At 43.5% G+C, this 21,198-nt stretch overlaps 1 pseudogene; it reads right to left on the reverse strand.

Moving 5' to 3' along the window:
• Nucleotides 1-20,646, reverse strand: part of LOC136511322 (homeobox-DDT domain protein RLT2-like) — a 31,017-nt pseudogene extending 10,371 nt beyond the window's left edge.
• Between the last annotated feature and the right edge of the window lie 552 nt (nt 20,647-21,198).

Consider the following 21,198-nt stretch of genomic DNA (forward strand, 5'->3'; position numbering starts at 1 on the left):
CATGAGGTGTGATAAAGTATAATATAATCATGAAACCAATGTACAGTAACAAATCTAACGAAAAGACTATGCTCTATAAAGAGAGCATATGCACATATGGTGTCCATTCCCTTCAATGCAACAATATGCATGAAATGAATAAAACATGCAACACAGCAGCGCATGACTCGAATACCATTACAGCGCATATCTTATTAGAACAAAAACACTATTGCACAGCCTTGGCTTACGGAAAATGCCAAAAATATCATTAACTGCAAACTGCAGCCACTATTCCAGTGAAAAGAATCCCTATGAGAAGGCAGATTGATGGAAACAACACATAGAAAAATGGATAGAGTCTCTATTTATGTCATCTATTCAAAGACAAGGAGTCGATGAAGTGGTAAAAAAAACAAGCATTTGTCTGCAAGCAAACTAATGCATACCTTCATGGGTTTGGGATCATGCCCAGAAAACATCTTGGCCTCATATGATCGGAAGGGCTGCTTTGGTGGCTCAGGAACTGCTCCAAAACATTCAAAATAAATAGCAGAAAGTAAATCAGCATAATGTAAATAAGGCAAGAATACATCGGCAACAATTCAGATTTCAGACTCTACAAAACAATCTGCGTCGAAACTTTCCAACGCTATAAAAAGACATAGTAAAATAGAAATCTGAGTCTATATCCACTACATTTAATAATAAAAATATTTGAATGACAGTTGGGTGAGCTTGATAGGTCTACACAATAGGCTTCTAAATCGGTCTTATGTATGTATTGTAAATTGATTTGAAAAATATATATTAAGGCATCAAATATAACGCATCATGAGCACAAGGTTCTTACCGATAGGTGCGCCAAATGCACCAGGAGGAAGTGGATCAAATTCAATACCAAGCACTGGCCCATCATCCCTCAAAGGTTCCCCTATAAGTGATTCTACAGAATCGATCACCCGATGCTCCGCTTGCGTAAGGTGCACTGGTGCCATGTGAGGCAGCATAACTTGTGGTGGCTCATAGTATCTCCTCCCAATCTCCGGCACAGATAGCCTAGGCACAGCCGATGACCGGCCAGGCCCTCTCCTGGAATAGGGCGGCAGCTGCTCACCATAGGTTCCAACAGTCCCCAATATCATCTCGCTGGGGCAATGGAGGCGGAAGCACAGGCGGCGGCGGCGCTATGACTGGGACGCTAACCTCCTCGTCCCTCAGCTGCCTCTTGGCCGGCGGTTTCCGGTCCTTGAGCCGGCGGTGGCAGAACCACATCTGCAGCTGCCTGTCTGTGAGGTTCAACTGCACCGACAGCTCCGCCCGCTTCGTCTCGTTTGGATACGAATCCTCTACGCAAACAAAATCCCCATGAAAACCACACGCATAATTCAATCAAAAGCTCGCGAAAACAAACCCCCAAAACATTCAGAATCATCAGTAGTCGACGCACCTGCATACGTCCTCTCAAGAACCTCCAGCTGGTAGGGCGTCTTCATGACGCGCTTCACCGGTGGCTTCTCCCCGGATCCGGACGCGCCAGGTGAGCTACTCGCACCACCAACGGCCGCGGGGACCGACGAAGGGCCGGGACTTCCCCATCCCCACCGCCGCCGGCGGCCCGGAGCCCCCGTCGTCGGAGGACTCCATCTCCGACGACCGTAACCCTAGATTCGCCTCCACCAGACAACAAAACACACACGCGAAGACCAGGCCACACAGAAGAACAACAACCACCTAATCACACGCTACGGCGATTTCCCCCAATAAATACACAGGCACCGAGCCCGAAGCGAGTCCGCGGCTCGATCGGCGCCGCGAATTCCACCAACGAGTGGAAGCAGGTAACGTCGCAGCGCAAACGCGAAGTAAGGATCGGTGGACGCGCCCCAACCCGGACGCGGAGAGTAATAGGGACGCGGGCGCGCGCGACCGCGATGAGGAAGAGGAGCAACAGGGGAGGCCACAGATGCAACTCCTCCTCCTCCCGAATTGGTCAGGGGTTTGGATCGCTTCCATGCTAATAAAAACCTTTTGGATTTGATGCCTCCGACTTTTATTACTGCCTTGCTGCTGCTGCTGGCGTTTGATGCTCTTCCGTTCCGCTGCGCTGCCTGGGGGAGTAGTAGTAGTATCCTCCCTTTTTTTCCCTCGATGCGGAGTAGTCAGGCTCAGCAGCCAAGGAAAGAAAGGGAGCAGTGATGTGGATCTGTTCTTGGAGTGGTGTGGATTTCGTGCGTGCGCGTTGTGAATCTCGCGGCGGGCTGGGACGTGCGCGCGTTCATCGGTTGGGGGTGGTTGCGGGCTGCGTTCCTCGTTCTCGTTCGTGCGATGAGATCGTAGAACTGTTGGCGGATCTTCTGTGGCGTGGGGCGCGGAATGTTTGTGGCCTACGGGGCAGCGGGGCCCGGTGGGTGGCCGCGCTTCGCGTACCAAAGGGTGCCCGACCGGTGGACGAGTCTGCACTCGATGGTCTGCGGGTCTGGGCAGCCGTCGTGGTCCGTGGGACCCGGGGGCTGGTCGAAGTGGAACTTTCACGGATCGTGACTGTAGGAGTGGTGTTGTACGACTGTGTACAAAGCTTGGATTTGGTTGGGACGAGGAAAGGAAAGTACTCCATGCACTTCTTCTACATTTAAGTGCCTTTTCTATATTCGAGTGCCTAATTTTTTTTGTTGTGTTCAGTCAATATATTTTGTTGCTTTATCTCCGAGTCTACACTTGCGTGCTTCGTGTTCCTCCACCTTCATCCATGTTCCTCGCCTCTCTCCCCCCGTCAAATTCATGGCTGCCAAGGGCCCGAGGTTTGTGACGATGACCATTGACCAATAAACTAGATCCGATGACCCCGAACCTCCTCCGACGAGTCGTATTTGCCGACCCTAAGCCAGGAAGTGGTTAGAGTTTTGAGGCTGTGGGTTTTTATGTTCTACGGATGTAAAGGGAGCTTTGGGGAGATCAATTGTGATAGTGGTCGTAGGTAGTGGAAGAGGCTGGTTGGGCGGTGCTGGTAGCGGGGTAGTTGATCGGTAAAGAAGAATAAGATAATTGGATTAGTGATGATGGCAGCGGAGACGGCATGGGAGAGCGGTGGAGCCGAATGGGGAGAGGTGGTAGGGGGCACGAGGTTGAAGAAGGGTCGGTTGTGCATTAGTTGCATCCATTATATTGTGGTTTGAGAGCGAGGTCAAATGTCTAGACGTGCAAAGAATAGGAGGAAATAAGGGGCGTGAGGTGGAAATAATGGGCTATCCATTATTGTGCTTGGATTATACCAGGTCTGTAAGGAAAGAGGGGTGTCATGAATGCCGACCATGGCTAACTCCTTTAAAAAAGAGAGGGCGATGGAAAAAATAAGGGATCTCCTCAAGGACACAAAACGAAATATATAGGAGGAAGATAAGGGGGGTTGGGGGAATCCTTTTTTTTGCTTGGACTAAGCTAAGACCACGGAAAAAAGGATGTGTCATTGTAGTACTCTATTTAAGCAGGGAGGAGGATAGCTAGGGAGGTAGAGGAGAGAAAAAAATATGAGGACAACAACCCACATGCAAAAGAGAGAAAAGTGACCATGAATTAGAATCGGGGTTGCCAAATAGCTACGTTGTTTTTTAAATGTCTACATGAATGAAACAAGGCTAATGCTTAGTGCTCAAGATAAAAAGGATATGGCGTAAGGGTTTCCGCAATAAGCATTCATAAGCAGCTCATATACAACAAATACAATATTAGAATAGGTACCTATATAGTGTGAACTTGATTCCATGGATGTGTAGTTCCCTTGTACGGAACCTGCTTCAAACAAAAACAAATCACGCTTTATCTCTTCACCCTTCTTCTCTTTCTTGCCGTTGGCACTATCGTCACGATGAAGAAGTCATTGTCACTGTCCTTGCTTGGAACCCCAACTTCCTCTGCCCTAGCTCATCGTCAGTCGTCACCCCCATCCCTGTGGCTGAGCCCCCACCGAGCCCCTAGATCTAGGCGAAGGAGCCTATAGCCTAGGAGCTGAAGGAGCCCATGATGATGGTGCCCTGGGTGGACAAGTTCCTCACACTCGCGTGCTCCAAGTGGCCAGGTTTCCAAGGGCGGGGGCGAGGGGCTCCATGCTCGTACCAGATCTGGCGAGGAGGGAGTCTAAGGAGACAGCACATCCCTGCTGGCAAGGCGGGAGGAGGACGTGGAACCTTGGAGGGGGATTTGAGCAGGGAGGAGGGTATGAGCGGCGGAAAAAGGAAGGTGGGATGAGAGAGGGGCCAAGGGAGGAGATGAGTGTGGGAGAAAGAAGGTGGGTGAGGGACGATGTTTTTTATTCATGTGGGTCCCACCTATGGATTCAGGGTATATGGATCTATGGGCCTATTTGAATTCTAGTGGAGTGTAGAAGCTAGCTTCTAGAATCTCTTAGGAGCTCTAAACAGTCACAAACTTTCACTCAGCTTATACAATCTAGAGAGCTACAGATTCTACAATCTTGGAAGCTGGTCTAACCTAGCTTCTTGCAACTTCTGGACATTAAAAGATAATTCTACCCCTTCCTATTGTGACTACACAAGCATAAAAACAAAGAATAATGGTATTTTGGTAATCTAACCCTGTACAACAGCTTACCTTAGCTTTTACCAGCTATGAACCAAACAACCTTTTCCATCCAACCTTTATAATCCAGATTATAGCAATCTAGCTTTTAAAACCTAGCTTCTATAGTTTAGGTCTTGTTTGGATGCACACCTATCCACATCAATCCACATGTGTTGAGGTGGATTGGAGTGGAAATTAGTTTAAGTTCCACTCCAATCCATTTCAACACATGTGAATTGAGGTGAATACATGTGCATCCAAACAAGGCCTTAGGTGGTTACCAAACAAGGCCCATGCATTGTGACCGATTTGATCAGTTTAACAGATGAAGTCACACCGTTGTATATAAATAGAGGCGGTTCCAAAGTAACGTACTATATGATAAGGATACTTGAGTGAACTACGGTGGTAGATTTTCTATAGTGGAATCAGATATGAGGAAGGAGGGCAACTAGGAATCTACTCATAAGTAGTTGAAAATTGATACCCATAATATATGGACCTACTACTAAAGTGACATAAAGAAGTATTTGCCTACAATATATAGAACTATGGATTTGGATGGCCTGGTCTCAAATTTAACACACAAAGGGAGCTGATGCACATGCACATCTACTCATCTAGACATCTAGTATCCATCCCTGGTTTCTGTCGTTCGGGTTAGAGTCTTGCCTGCATTTAGGCTTTAATTTCTGTGAATGTGCACGCTTGACGCTTGTATTTGCCACAACTTTGGTCCAAAGTTCCTTCACTCCATTCCTCTCTAAATCTCAACCTCCTCATGTTTCATAAAAGGACAGTGTCATCATCACTTCTCCCTTGATGCCATGGCATGATTGTGCTCAAGGCTCGACACTAGGGCCCTTCATCCCATCATTTGCTTAAAAAAAGCTCTACACAGGTGCCGGCATTGCGTGCCGTTTGAAGTCTTGTACACTAACTTGGCGTCTGTCAGGTGGGCTTTCCAGTCTTGCTGCCCGTCAAGCGCTTTGTTGGACTGGGTTTGGCATGCTTCGATCCTTTTCTACGCGCTCCGAACAAGCACGCCATGGCGCTGAAATGGCAATGTGAGTGTCATATCTAACACGTACTTATCCTATCCTATGGTGTCACTCATCTAACTTATTTTACTTGCAAGTATCAACTTGTTTCTCGCTATTTTGGTGTGGTGTACAAATGTAGTACTTATTTCGCTTGCCCTATAACTTACACGCATGTTATCTATCGACCAAGAATTCAAAACATTAGGAGCACACATGCATTTCAAGCTCAACAAGTTGTAGCATGAAGTTGTTGACACAAAAATATGGCGATGTGATCAACACACAGGAAGCCAAAGGATCTGAGTGAAACAAGACCAGAGATCTACTTGGCTTCAACATAGAACCAGTCGATTCTGAAAACCCAACGACGTGCCAGTCAATTTGACTTGTAATTGACAAGAAGAGAAAATTTTATCAGTAATTTAAGGTGGAACATGTCGGTGTTGCACCAAACAGTTCCAAATATACGGCTAGATAGCCGATTCAATAAGGCTATCGACTAAATAGTTGATATATGGCGTATCCATGAAATGAAGATCTTTAAATCAAGGATTATCAGCTAATATTAAATGATAATGATATGAATCAAAATAACCAATGCTCATGGATCATAACAGATTTATGATGACTGATTAATCTAAACAAAAATAAGTATAATACACCCAAATACAAAATTAGGAGATCTTTGCTTAAAATTCCAATATATATGACCAAATGGTCGATTGATGTCATCGATCGATTAGAGAATTGATAATCAGTAAAGAAGCGATATAAGAAAGCATCATCAGCTAAATGGAACATGATCGATATAAAGCGTCGAGCCAATAAGTTTGATGAAAAGAGTATAACATGCGAACAAATCGACTGTCTAATACAAATGAATCTACAAACAGTTTGAATCTAATCTATTATCATCAACAGTGAGGTTCGATCGGATCAATGCAGCTATGATAATAATAACAAACTAAAGCCAAAGAATCTATAAAACCATCTATATATTGGCAGATTCATAAAAACATGCTATATGCGTGAGAGTATAGGCAAATCGGCTAAAATAGCCGATGCATGTAAGGAAAATAGACCCTAGGCCTATTTACTTTGGATTTTGGTGTTGGATGACCAACACAACCAAATTGAACTAATGAATTTGCAAGTAATTGTTTTGTAGTTCAATAGGGTGCAAGACGTGATTTGGACGAAGGCGATATGATGATCTCATGATTAACACCATAAGCAAGACCCTAGAAGCATAAGAGAAGACCCAAGATATCAAGCATAGATATCAAGCATAGTCTAAGCACAAAGGTAGAAACCAAGTCAGACGCAAGATCGCAAAGAAATGAGCTCGGCAAAGGCGACCAGATGCGACCCTTATAGGGGCTGGACGCGTCCAATCAGTTGCTCGGCAACAGCAGGCGTCAGCAGCAGCGACCGGACGCTGAGCGAGGTAGTGACCGGACGCATGGACTTCACTGTTTATCGTTGCGGCAATAATTCAGCGTGACCGGACGAAGCGACTGTGGACGACCAGACGCGCCAAGCAATGGCGTTCGATCGAGTCTAGAAAGGTTTCAGAGCAGCGCCAGCGCAATCGGACGCGTCCCATCAATGATGACTGGACTCAGCCCAGAGTCTGATCAAAGCGAGCGCTCTAATGGTCGGGACGACCGGACACGTCCGGTCAGGACGACACACGCGTCCGGTTAGTAGCAGAAAGCTGGGTTTCGTTCCCAGCGTCTACTTTCTCCATGGGGCTTATAAATAGACCTCCCAACTGGTCGTTTGAGATGAGAAGAGCTGAGGAAACATACCAAGGGTATTGATACACCATTTAGTGATCTTCGCTTGCATAGTGCTTAGTGATTCATTAGGTGATTAGCGTAGGTGCTTTGCGAAGTGCTTAAGTTGATTAGACCACCGCTTATGCGCTTGCTCTTGGTTTAGGCCTAGTGTTTAGTGAGGTTTGCATACCTCTTATCACTCGGTGCTTGCGCGCACCATTGTTGTACATTGGAGGGGCTTGGAGTCTTGTGAGATCACACCAACTGCGTTTGTGGTGTGCCCGCCACCGTGTACCAAAGGAAATAAGGCCTATGACGTTTCGGCCGGAAGCTTGATAGTGAAGATGACGGGGAGCATCCGGGAGAGGCTTGCCGGAAGGCACATCAGAGACCCACTTGCGTGTGGAGAAGGCCCGAGGCTATCCACAGAGTTACCCGACCAGGAGCTTGGCTCTTGCGAGGGATTCCTTGCGAGGGGCTCTCACAAGGACTAGGGAAAAGCTTACGCGCTTCTCGATACCTCGGTAAAAATACCGGAGTCGTCGACGGGATTTTGCATATCTCTACCTTACTCTTTAACTTCCGCATTTATATTGCAATCTTGGTGTGTGCTTTACTTTCCTAGTTTAGTGAGAGGCTAGTTGATAGGTTTGAAACCTAGGTTGCATAACTCCTTTTACGGTAGAGATAGCAACATACTAGCAAAACCGTAGTTGCACATTTAGATAGTTTATCTTTTGCATAGGGTTTACTAAGGGTAGAAAAGGAGGCCATAGTTTAGAGTTAGAGTTTTAAGTTGCCTAATTCACCTCTTCCCTCTTAGGCGTCATGATCCCTTTCAATTGGTATCAAAGCCAGTTGGCTCAATTTGGATCTTTGGCTTCACCACCGTTGAGCCGACGCTATTTAGAGTGGTTGGGATGGATACCTCTAGGCCTCCGCACTTTGATGGCACTAACTTCCCCTACTATAAAGCTAGAATGGCTTGTCACCTTAAGGCGGTAGATTTGGGTGTTTGGAGAGTCACTCATGACGGGATGAAACCCATTAAGAATCCCGATAAACCCACAAAGAGTGAAGAAAAAGAATTTTTTTCAATGCTAGAGCTAAAAATTGCTTGTTTGAATCTTTTAGCATGGATGTGTTTAACCAAGTGTTCACTTTAAATACGGCACATGAAATTTGTTTAAAACTCCAAGAGCTCCATGACGGCACAACTAATGTCCATGAGCAAAAACATTGTCTAGCTAAACAAAATTATGATTCCTTTAAAATGAATGATGATAAGCTTGTTCGTGATATGTATTCTTATTTGAATCTAATTATCAATGAGCTCCATTCAATAGGATTAACAAAGCTAGATGATGCAGACATCGTGAGGAAGATCATCTCCATGCTACCACAAAAGAAATACGCAAGCATCATCACCATCCTTCACAACATGGAGGACTTGAGCACCATGACCCCGGCCATAGTCATTGGCAAGATAGTGGCATTTGAAATGTCACGCAAGATGAGTCAAGAAGAAGCCTCTTTATCAAGCAAAGGCAAAGCTCTCACATGTAGTGAGAAAAAGAAGATGAAGGGCAAGCAAGTTGAGACAAGCTCAAGCTCAAGCTCCTTAAGTGAAGATGAAGAAGAAGATGAAGATGATAACGACGAAGAATCAAATGATGATGATCAATCTTTCTCCTCCACCTCCGACCTTGATGAAGAATATATCAAGCTTATCAACAAGGTGAAGAAGATGATCCAAAAACTCAATATCAAGGGTGTGCCCATCCAAATTCAAGATTTCATCTTCACCAATCAAAGAAATAAGCAAAGAAAGAAAGGATGCTATAGATGCGGCGAGTTGGGACACTTTGTGGAAGTTTGTCCAAATAAGACCACACCCAAGACAAAGAAGATGGTGTGTAAAGGACAAAGCCCTCACATCAATAAGGTCATGGGACGATTCTTCAAGTGAAGAAGAAGACCACCACAAGAGACGCGGGCACAATCACTCATCATCAAGCACCTCACGTGTGTGCCTTATGGCGCGAGGTAGCAAAAAGCCTATCCTTAGTGATAGTGATAATGATAGTGATATTGATGATGAGCTACCTTCATATGATGAAATTGTGCAACAAAATCTTAACTTTGCTAAAGTTTGCACTAGTCAACAAAAGAAGCTTAAAAATTAATAGAAAAACTAGATAGCTCACAACAAGCTTATGCTACTTTGCTTGAACAATATGAAACTTTTGCCAATCTTAATATGGAGCTATCTACTAAAATTGAGCAACTTGAGACAAGTGCAAACACAAAAAATTGCACAATCAATGATGAGCAACTTGTAAAGAAAAATGAAAAATTAAAGGAAAAGTTATCTAGCTCATAAGATGATTATAAAAGTTTGCTTGCTAAAATAGAAACCATGTGCAAACAATGTGATGAGCTAACTAATAAAGTTGCTAATCTTGAAGCTGTCGGTACAACCCCCACCGAGGCACATAAAAAGAAAGGTTCAATTTTTGACATGCCTAAAAAGGATGCCTCTACTTCTTGTAATGATTTATGTTTAGACTCACCCTTGTGCAACCAAGTTTGTGTTGAGAAAGTTGTTGTAGAAACATGCACATAAGAGGCCGCAATAGAGAATAAGCAACTCAAGCAAGAAATGGCTCGCCTCACCAAGGACTTGACTCAAGTGAAATGCAAGACAGAGCAAGCCTAACTTCATCAAGATAACACTGTCAAGGGAGTGAAGAAGCTAGATGAAAGACAAACCGTGGTTTGTTACGTATACCACAAGGAAGGCCACAAGTCCTATGAGTGTAAGGTGAAAAATGGGGGAGGAGAAAAGAAGAAAGAGAAAAATAAAAAGCAAACAAGCAAGCTCACCAACACCTACACCAACAAGGTGGACAAAAATGTCTCCATACCTTATCTCTTGAAGAAGAAGAAAAATGACAAGGTGGTGGCCATCAAGGTGAATAAGCAAGCCAACAATGGGGCCAAACGTATTAGAGTGCCAAAGGAGATCATTTCCAACATGAAGAGCACCAAGAAGGTTTAGATTCCGAAAGGGAAGTGAGAAGTCCGATGGACTTTGGGGAATTTAGAGACTTAGCAAAGTATGGGTGCATTTCATGGGGTGCATCACATTGGATCATGTCAATTGCTAAGTGGGTTAGTGAACACTATGGACCCAAATTCCTCTTCCCATGTTAGGTAACTAGATTTAATTTCTTACAATTTCAATTAGCATCTAGTTCCTTTTCATGCCTAGGTTTGCATTTGCATGCTTAAATCCTTTGTCTTGCATACACTAGGTATATCTTATGGTAGGCTTGCTTGGTTTCACTCTTAACCCTTGGAGCAAACCTACATGGTTTAAATTGTTTAGGAGCACGACACATAGCTTGTTTTACAATTATTCATCTAATATGTGCCAAAGTCCAAATTATAGATAATTTCTCCCGAATATCACATTTGAAAAATGATTCTCATATTCATGTGATATCATCTTTCAAGTGATATTTTTGATTCTAAAATAAATGTGCATATCTCCTACAAGTATTCCATACTTGTGTGCACAAACTTAGGAGGAGGTTACTCTACAAGTTGGATGCTTTGAGACTAACATATTTTCAAGCTTATCATGTGTATAGTAGTCTCATTGCAAGGAAAATGGAGTCCTCGGAGTTAAGCATCATACTTCAAATATCCACCACCTATTACAAGTGGTATAAATCAAATTGGTTTCCATATGTGGTATTTCTAAACCGATATCATCATGTTGATTTTACTTTGGTATTTATATGCTTTCTCCATGCGTTATATAGATTAAACTCCTTTGAGCATTAATTTGCAAATTATGCATAAACTATATTCTCCATCGTATGTATGCATATATTTAGGGGGAGCTTAGTCTATGTAATGTGAGAGTCAAATTTGGTGACCTATTCCACTTCACATACAAAGGATCACAAAGTTTGACCCTCCCTTGTGCTACTAATGTCTTTTTTTTCGGTGTTTGATTCCAAAGGGGGAGAATTTGTAGGACCAAAAGCAAGCTCGATCATAATAATTTACAAGTGATAATGATAATAATTTACAAGTGGTAATGGTCCAAGAAAGGGAGGATAGTGGATTATGGAGTTAGGGGGAGACTTAAATCCATAATGCCACATGAAAACATTTGTAAGGGCAAGATAAGTTTCCAAAGATGTTTACATGTGGTATCTTTTATCATCATATAACCTTGCCCTTTGCATTGCATCCTATCAAGTAAATAGTTTTTAAATTCCAAAATTTTTATTATTTGCTTGCTTTGGTCGTGTTTATCATCAATCACAAAAAATGGAGAGATTGTAAGGAAAATGGACCCTAGGACCATTTACTTTAGATTTTGGTGTTTGATGACCAACACAACCAAATTAGACTAATAAATTTGCAAGTAATTGTTTTGTAGTTCAATAGGGTGCAAGACGTGACTTAGACGAAGGCAACATGATGATCCCATGATCAATACCATAAACAAGACCCTAGAAGCACAAGAGAAGACCCAAGATATCAAGCATAGTCCAAGCACGAAGGTAGGAACCAAGCAAGATACAAGATCGCGAAGAAACGAGCTCAGCAGAGGTGATAGGACGCGGCCCTTATAGGGACCGAACGCGGCCGATTAGTTGCTCGATAACAGCAGGTGTCAGCAGTAGTGATCGGACGCTGAGCGAGGTAGTGACCGGATGCACGGACTTCACCATTCATTGTTGTGGCAATAATTCAGCGTGACTGGACGCAGTGGCTGTGGACGACCGGACGCGTCAGACAGTGGCGTCTGATCGAGTCTAGAAAGGTTCTAGAGCAGCATTAGCGTGACTGGATGCGTCCGATCACTGATGACCAGACTCAGCCCAGAGTCCGATCAAAGCGCGCGTTCTAATGGTCAGGATGACCAGACGCAGCCGGTTAGGATGAAAGCAGCGTTCGGTCAGTAGCAGAAAGCTGTGTTTCATCCCCAACAACTACTTTCTCCATGGGGCTTATAAATAGACCCCCAATCGGCCATTTGAGATGAGGAGAGCTGAGAAAACATACTAAGTGTGTTGATACACCATTTTCGTGATCTCTACTTGCATAGTGCTTAGTGATTCATTAGGTGATTAGCGTAGGTGCTTTGCGAAGTGCTTAAGTTGATTAGACCACCGCTTATGTGCTTGCTCTAGGTTTTTAGGCCTAGTGTTTAGTGAGGTTTGCATACCTCTTATCACTCGGTGCTTGCGTACACCATTGTGGTGTGGCCGCTACCGTGTACCAAAGAGAACAAGGCCCGCGGTGTTTCAGCCGGAAGCTTGATAGTGAAGACGGCGGGGAGCATCCGGGAGAGGCTTGCCGGAAGGCACGTCGGAGACCCACTTGCGTGTGGAGAAGGCCCAAGGCTATCCACAGAGTTACCCGATCGAGAGCTTGGCTCTTGCGAGGGATTCCTTGTGAGGGGCTCCAACGAGGACTAGAGAGAAGCTTACGCGCTTCTCGATGCCTCGGTAAAAATATTAGAGTCGTCGACGGGAGTTTGCATATCTCTACCTTACTCTTTAGCTTCCGCATTTACATTGCAATCTTGGTGTGTGCTTTACTTTTCTAGCTTAGTGAGAGGCTAGCTGATAGGTTTGGAACCTAGGTTGCATAACTCCTTTTGCGGTAGAGATAGCAACATACTAGCAAAACCATAGTTGCACATTTAAATAGTTTATCTTTTGCATAGATTTTGCTAAGGGTAGAAAAAGAGGCCATAGTTTAGAGTTAGAGTTTTAAGTTACCTAATTCACCCCCCTCTTAGGCGTCACGGTCCCTTTCAATACAGTCATAGCAAACAAACAAAGTACATATCTTGATCATGAACAAGACCACTAATCGATAATCTTTAATCTAAAGTCTTATCAGTGAGGTTTGACCGAATTGATGCAGCTATGGTAGTGTTATTAGATTAAATCTCATTAACTATTGAGTTTATTTAAGATTAAAACATGTCTTTGGATGCATACTATGTTTGATTGGAATAGAGATAAAACAGTCGATCTAGCAGAATTAAGCCATCAATTATAAGATTTAAAGCATGACCAAATCAAAGGACGACCAATTAAGATGATATGATGCCGATCTATCTCTATCCCAATTAAGGGATTTGTTATAATTAATAAAACATTAATTATAACAAGATCGATAACTAGTGAATCAACCAAAAACAGCAAGGAAAACCTTACTAACCTTAGCAGATTCGATAACTGGTGATATTGTATTAAACAACAAGTTATTTAACACAAGATCGATAACTTTGATCTATATTATGATTCGTAAGAGATCAATCAGCTAATGCGGCCTTACAAACTACGATATAGATCGATAACTAACTTATATTATGGCTCGTAAAAGATCAATCAGCTGATGCAGCTTTACAAGCACAATACAAGTTGTGACGGTACTCACAAGCAAACTGGAGATCGATCAGTCGATGCTGCCCTGTTTGCTGAAGAACTCATCGAGATCTTCAGTACTCCTACTCCTAATGCGATGACGAAAACCGGAAATATTGTATTGATTGAGTGTTCGTCCTTTGTACAATAACCAGGGTCTAATATTTATACCCGGAACCCAAATATGAATCCTACTCAAATACGACTCATTACAATTCTTGGAATAAAAGAAAACTTCCTAACTTAATAATAACTTGGACCCTAATTTTTCTTATTTGTAGAGTCCGACACATCTTCCTGGCGCCATTCAAGCATAGCCCATTAACGCCGTCTGCCGACGTCATCTATAAAATAGCCAATTCTGACATCATATCTAAATCAGCTGATACTGATTCACATCTAATTGATTTCTTGATGACACAATCCTAGAAGCTTCGAGTTCTGCGTTCTTCTTTTCAAATTTTAGTGTAAACATATGCCTCCAATTTTAGGATAAAAAATGATTTTATTCCAAAAAAATTTTATCTGCTCACCGTGTTGCAACTGCTCATTCCGAAATATACGCGTGACTCCTGATTTCTCTGGCCGAATACTATATAATACCCCAACAGTATCATTTTCAACTTGCTCGGCCTACTTACTTTCCCTTTTTATCTTGAGCAAGCATCAACAGTCAAAACCGCCACCACCAAAGCCTTAACCCTAGCCGATCTTCTGCTCTGCCAAACTACTGTTCAAGCCACCTTTCTACAATCTTCCTCAGAATCAGATCCATTTTGGCTATAATGGCAACCAACAATCACGTTCCTGAGACATGCCTTCAGATTTGTCTTTTAAGTATTAGCCACTACTCTGTATTTTCCTTTCTTCTTAAATTTATCTCGACTGGTTTCTAGGAAACGAGGAACAAAATTTTGATTTCATCAGCTGTTGTTCCTAATACCTATTATCTTGGACCTATGGGTGATCCTGATCCATCTGATTTTATCAACCAAGAAATCAACCGAATTCCCTTCAAACAATCTATAATAGATTTATTTTTCTAGAACACCAAAACTCCTTTTAGAAACTGGCTCAAAATGCCTAAAGGATAGAGAGATTGGTTCCATAGGGTATCAGAAAAGAAAGCTGGAGATTGAGAAATTTCTGATTTAAACCAATGCTTGACACTCTCACTGTCTGGAATGGAGAGAAATGATTCACTTCTGATCTCTGCATCTTATTTTTGGTCCAACACTTTGAATGCTTTTGTTTTTTGTCACGGTCCAATGACCATTGCTTTGGTCGACATCTATATATTAACCGGCCTTAGAATAACAGGATCAATGCAACCTTATGATTTCTTAAGTGCTGGATCCAAGAAATTAGCCAAAATATCGGACTGCACAGGATGGGCAAGTTAATTTTTAATCATATTGGGGATGGATCGACTATTGATGATAGAGAACATGTAGCTTTCTTAAATATGTGGCTAACAAAATTCATCTTTTATGGGTCATCCTGTGGTCTAACCTATAATCATAAATACTTGGCAGAGCGTTTAGCAACCGATAATGAAATCCCCCTTGGAAAATATTTGCTAGGATTTGCTTATCATCTGATGCACCAAGTAGCTACCCAATTGCTGAAAAATGATCAATGCATACCATCAGTGGCCCTTGATGGTTGATACAATTATGGCTGAATCTGTACATGCATAAGATTGTAAGACCCAATCTCAGGAATCTGAGCTTCACTTCTTTCAACTTTGCTAAAGATTATAAAGGAAAAGAAGGAAGAACTCAACAGTGTATGAATTATGGTGAAGCTGCATCAGCCATAACAATTGCCGTTGATGTAGCCCACATTTTCAAGAAATTTTATAGAGGGTTTGATGCAAACATCTTGGCTTGGCTGTCTTATGATGAAGATGAAGATAATGAACTAGTTCTACCAGTTAAATTCCAGTTTGAATTAGGCTATTCAGATAAAACAGCTGCTATAATTTTCTGTTGCATCATCAAACCATGCGTGTTGCCTACCAAATTTTGCCATGGTTGTGGCAAAGTGGCTACTGGTGCCTTTCTCCCAGATAATCTTCCAACTTATGAATTCTATAACCCCTCTTTTGTGGCCCATCAATTCGGCCTTGGTCAACTACCCCCTCGGCTATTCTTTAGAAATACTCTAAAGCCAAGAGAAGGTATCAGTGAAATAATGGAAGCTTCTAGAGTCTTTCAATTGGGGTCAGATCTTCCTTCTCTTTGTCTACATGAATGGACAAGAGCCACCTTCTCTTCAAACATGTTTTGACTCCTGGTGGCAAGAATGACATTTTCACCTCTTCTGCAACTCAATTCATTCTAACTGCTTAGCCCTGGACGACAACTTTGCTTCTGATAGTGAGATAACTCACCACTTTCCTTTTAGAAGGATTATCAAGTTCTCTCATCTAATAAATTTTTTGTAGGATACCGAATTTGATCCCTCAAATGTGGACAGGAAAGGGCATCTCATAAAATATTATCCACCATGTCCAGCCTCAAGATTGGGATCAACTACACCCACTCTGAAAAAGTTGATGAAAACCCCAGTGACCCCAGCAATACTCACGTATCAGTCTTCAAAATGCAAGGCAACACAAGGTGTAACTCAGAAAACCACCACTGGAAAGAGACTTTGTAGAATAAAATCATCAATTGCTCAGATAAATTAACTTATCTTCCCTCTTAAGATGATATTCAACTTTTAATTCAATTCCTTTCTTGCAGTCATAGACTATTGTATCTCAATCTACTTTGGGTGCTAAACTTCTGTCCTAGGCACTTAAATCAGCATCCGCTAATCTCTCATTGGCTAATCCTCCTAAGGAGCCGATTACAATTGAAGCAACTAATGTCCCTGACAGATCCCAAACGTAGAAGATGAGAACCTCTCTACTTCACCATCTGATACGACCAAGGTATCTCCTTAAGCCTTTAATCTTATGCACTCGTCACTCTTCTCTGATCCTTTTCTTTTACCAGACACCACCTAGGAAAACATCTCCACAAGAGCAAAAATCTGACAACTCACTAGTTGAAGAAGACCCTATTGACACTAATACTCAAACTGTCGATTCTTTAGCTTGATAAACAATCGATGGTAAGAAATTTATATGCTCATTTTATCCTTCTATAGCAATCATAAACTGAAAAGCTTCTTGATGCCTATAGACTCTAGCATTGAAAATCCAGAGCCGATTCATCCGGATGTCGACAAATCATCGGCTGTTCCTTCTCCTCAGCCAGGATCTCTTTTAGAAAAGGTACTGTCTCCCTCTCACCATCCACCTCATTGTCAACTCTTTTTCTATTTCTAATAAGACTCCTTTTGTTCACATAGAGGCAGTTAACTCTCTAGTTTTGAGCTATTCTTTTAACTTTGAGGAATATATAGATGAAGGCGAGATAAGCTCATCAGCCATTTCTTCTCAAGAAATCTTATCAGATGAGACAAAAAATCGACTAAAAGACATGATGCCAATGCTGATGAGGACATCGCCACACTGGACACACCGACGCCATGGTCTTCCCCAAGTTCCAATTCGTTCCCAACTCAGCTGCCATGTCGCCCTCGGATTCAGCAGACACGTCGTCACTGTTTCGGTCATAACTTCCTCATACGACATCGAAACGGGCCGTTCTTGGATGCGTTGGAAAGGGGACGACGACGCCGTCGTTTTGGATCTGGTCCCAGCTCCAGAAGGTCTGTGGATCATTCTGTGTGACCACGGCAAGGTGCTGCGTTACCTATTTGGGCCAACTTGGCCATGTATCGTGTCGGGCCTTAAGCCCAAGTTGTGGGCGCCCAACCCCTGGCCGTCCCCAACCCTAGGTCGAGTCTTAGACTATAAACACAGCCGCCGCCGCTGCTACACAATTAGGTTTTGTTTATAGTTTAGTTTTCCATCGAGAAACTGAATCGTTCATTATAACTGTGGTGACAAATCCTTTTACAGTGATCCAGGCCCCCCGTTTTTGATCTCCTCCACTGTGTCGATTAGTCCTTTGGAACCGAGTTCTTGAACCCTCTATTAATATTCGTGTCATTCATATTTGCAATTTCAGATTGCGTGTTTTACCTTCTTGCTTGTGCTCTTCGATTCGCTTACAGGAAAAGCCTTCTTGGCGAGGTCAATCAAGTTGTGCTTGGTTGATAACCAACGGAGCAGTGGTGTAACGGTTGCAGGGTTCGAATCGTGTCTGATTTGAAGCCGGATCGCCAACGTCGAGATCTCCACAAATCAAACTTACCGGCTACCTCTTGGAAGATCGGGCCTGTACTCATCAATTGGTATCAGATATTTCAGGTTTACCGCGAGGTATAATCTCGTTTGCCTTAGATTCATATTTGTTCATTACCTAGAGTCCACAAAAGCCCAAAAATATTTCAATTTCCGCTGTCCTATCGCCCTTTGTGCCTTTGCAATTTCGTTTCAGATTCATGTTGTTGAGTTTGTGTCCGTGGTCGAGTCTTGTTGCTGGTCGAGAGGAACATAGCCAATTTGGTCCAGGATGTAGATCCAATGAGAAAAATCTTCTTAGCCATTAAGAATGATCTGTCCCCAAATCTTGTTGAAGCCTTGATACCTCTGTCCAGGATCGAAGATCAAGCTCCCAAGGTGAAAAATGTTCAAAGAAATCTGACTGACCATGAAGCTTTGATGGCTAAGAAGAACTCTAACAAATAGGAAGCCAAAGAATTAGCACAATTGATCGATAATCTGAAGAATTCTTCTTCCAAAATTAAAACAGAACTGACTCAGCTGAGAATTAGGCGTGCTAAGCTCGAACAAGAACTAGAAAGTGTGAAAGCCGCCATTGACCGTCATGAGTCTAACTTGACTCAGATCCCAAAGGCCATCAAACAGAAGAAACAAGAGATGCTGACCAAGGTTAAGGAAGGCAAAGTTGTTCGCAACAGTCTTAAGAGCATTCCCAGATCAGCCGAGGAAGAGACACAACAAATTACAGAAGTTGATGCTATTCTGCTGAAAGCACTAAGAGCAATTCATGATGCTCTTAACTTGTAGTTTATGCTCTAGCACCTGTAATATATATTCTGTGTAAACCTGATGATAACTGTACTCTTCCTGCTGGTCTACTGTACTTCTTGGTTCAGATAGAATAACCGATTTAAATTAGCCGATTCCCGATTCTGACTTTACTCTGACTTAACTGAATCTGAAAACGGCTCTTATTGTAAAAACCCTTCAAATTCCTTCTTAGTCATCAACGCCTTGTTCCCCTCATTATTAGCGAAGTGGCGCTTTCCCTTCCATTAATTGTGGTTGCTTTCACACATTCCAAGATATCTACCATCTCGCCTTCGTGGCTATTAATACCAACCAAGGGTCTCAGCCTCAAACACATCTATATCTGAAACCGTTTCTCATTCTCTCACGTCGTTCTACCTTCAAGAACCCTATAGCGGTTTCTTCTTCTTCCCCACTCAAGATCCAAAGCGAAACCCATAGCTGGCGAAGACAACCACGACAAGCAGTGTGTTGACAAAATTCACAGTAAGTAGTATAAATATTAATAGGTTTACTTAAAAATGTATTACGGAGTACATGATTAATTTAATGATACTTATCCCATATCATAAATGTTAGTTGCAGTGTGTTGATATAAGGACTAGCTAATATGGTGCCCGCAGGCAATTTACTGTTAGATGCTCGCAGAGCAAATTTAAGGGAGATACGTTTGCCTCGTAGGTACCTAGATTTTTATCTTAGGCGTTCATATAAAGTTTAATTATAAATTACTATTTTTTTAGAAATACCAAAAATGACACTCGAGTGTTCCTTTCTCTCTCAACATTCGATTCCTCTCCCTCTCATTCTTCTCCATCTCCGGTCTCCCCCCCCCCCCCCCTTCTCCCGCAACTCCGGCGGGCCTAAAAGAGGCTCGGAGGAGGCAGGTCGGCCAGACGGTGGGGACGTCGGGAGGGCGACGGTTAAGGTTCTGGCGTCGTAGGAGGCGATCAGGCCAGCTCAGGGCACGACGCCCATGGCCATGACGGCGAGGGGAGGGGGGGGGGGCTGGAAGAGGAGGCCGCCGCGGCGGAGCTCCGGTGAGACCCTACCATGCCATGCGAGGCGGTGGGCGGCGATGACGCGTCGGGCTTGAGGAGGAAGAAGCTGTGAAGAAAAAATCTAGAGTTTTCGGCCTCCAAAACACTGAATGCCCTGTAGATAGACTTCTTTTTGTTTGTTTTTTAGTGTGGCCACACCCGCTGGCATGTACATAGATCCGCCCCTGGTGCGTGGTGTGTTTAGTTGTTTGTCCCACTACTAGTTGTTGAGTTTTACTTGTCGGTGGTGTTTCTTTTCTTTTCTTTTCTGTAGCCTCGCGGGACTGAAATTTCTGCTATATCAATATAAACATGTGGTGTCAATGCCGGTTCGTTCAGAAAAGGAAAAACATCAAAAGTTTGGCTAGCCAAATAAACGAGGCACACCCACTAATTAAGTCCAAACTGGCTATAGCAGCGCAGCGATCATCTGACGGTACATGCATGCATATTCACTGACGCGGAGCACGCAGCTCGCCTGGCCTTTTGTATCGTGGAAGTGGCCAGGAATCAGGATGATGATCGGTCGGAGACTCTGCTCCGCCGGCTAGCGCTGCGTGCTCGCATCTGCCTTGCAACACACTCCACGGCGACCTCGATCACATCTGAATCCATCCGCTCCCATCCAGCGCGCCCAGCAGCAGCACCCTCCCTTCCTCGACCGCCTGCGTGCGCGCGCGGTGGCACGTCGTCCTGCGAATCCATCGGGTTGCCCCGCCTCCACTCCACCGTACCTCCTCCATCTCCAAAGCTCCCCGCTCGCTCGCGAACGCACGACGTCGTGTCACGATCGGCCTAGCTTCTGGTGGGCACAAAACTCGCTCCATCGGTCCATCGTAAAATCATCGTAAGGTTATTAACGATCAGTGTAGGCGGTTTGCGTCATTGCAGATATAGCCTGAACCGTCCAAATCCTATGCAAGACAGACAGTACTCTGGACCCTGCTGCTGCTGATAACACGAGAGGCGGCGTCGCCAGAAACTCCGTAATCTCTCCGTTCCAAATTATAAGTTATTTCAACTTTTTTACTGAGTAAAGTCATTCCAAATTATGCAGTACGTATGTACGCACCTAACCGAGATCAATCGATAATTCGATATGATGTCAATTGTCAATGTATACGTACGTATTCTCGCTCGCTCCATACGTGGTCGATGAGTGAAGGGATAGGAGAATTGCTGATCTAGGCAACCAACCTGGTTCCAGATTTAGATATTTTCATCTCATCTGATCTCTACAGCACCCTGCACCTGCAC

Source organism: Miscanthus floridulus, chromosome 16 (genome assembly GCF_019320115.1).
Source record: "Miscanthus floridulus cultivar M001 chromosome 16, ASM1932011v1, whole genome shotgun sequence".
Taxonomy (NCBI): domain Eukaryota; kingdom Viridiplantae; phylum Streptophyta; class Magnoliopsida; order Poales; family Poaceae; genus Miscanthus; species Miscanthus floridulus.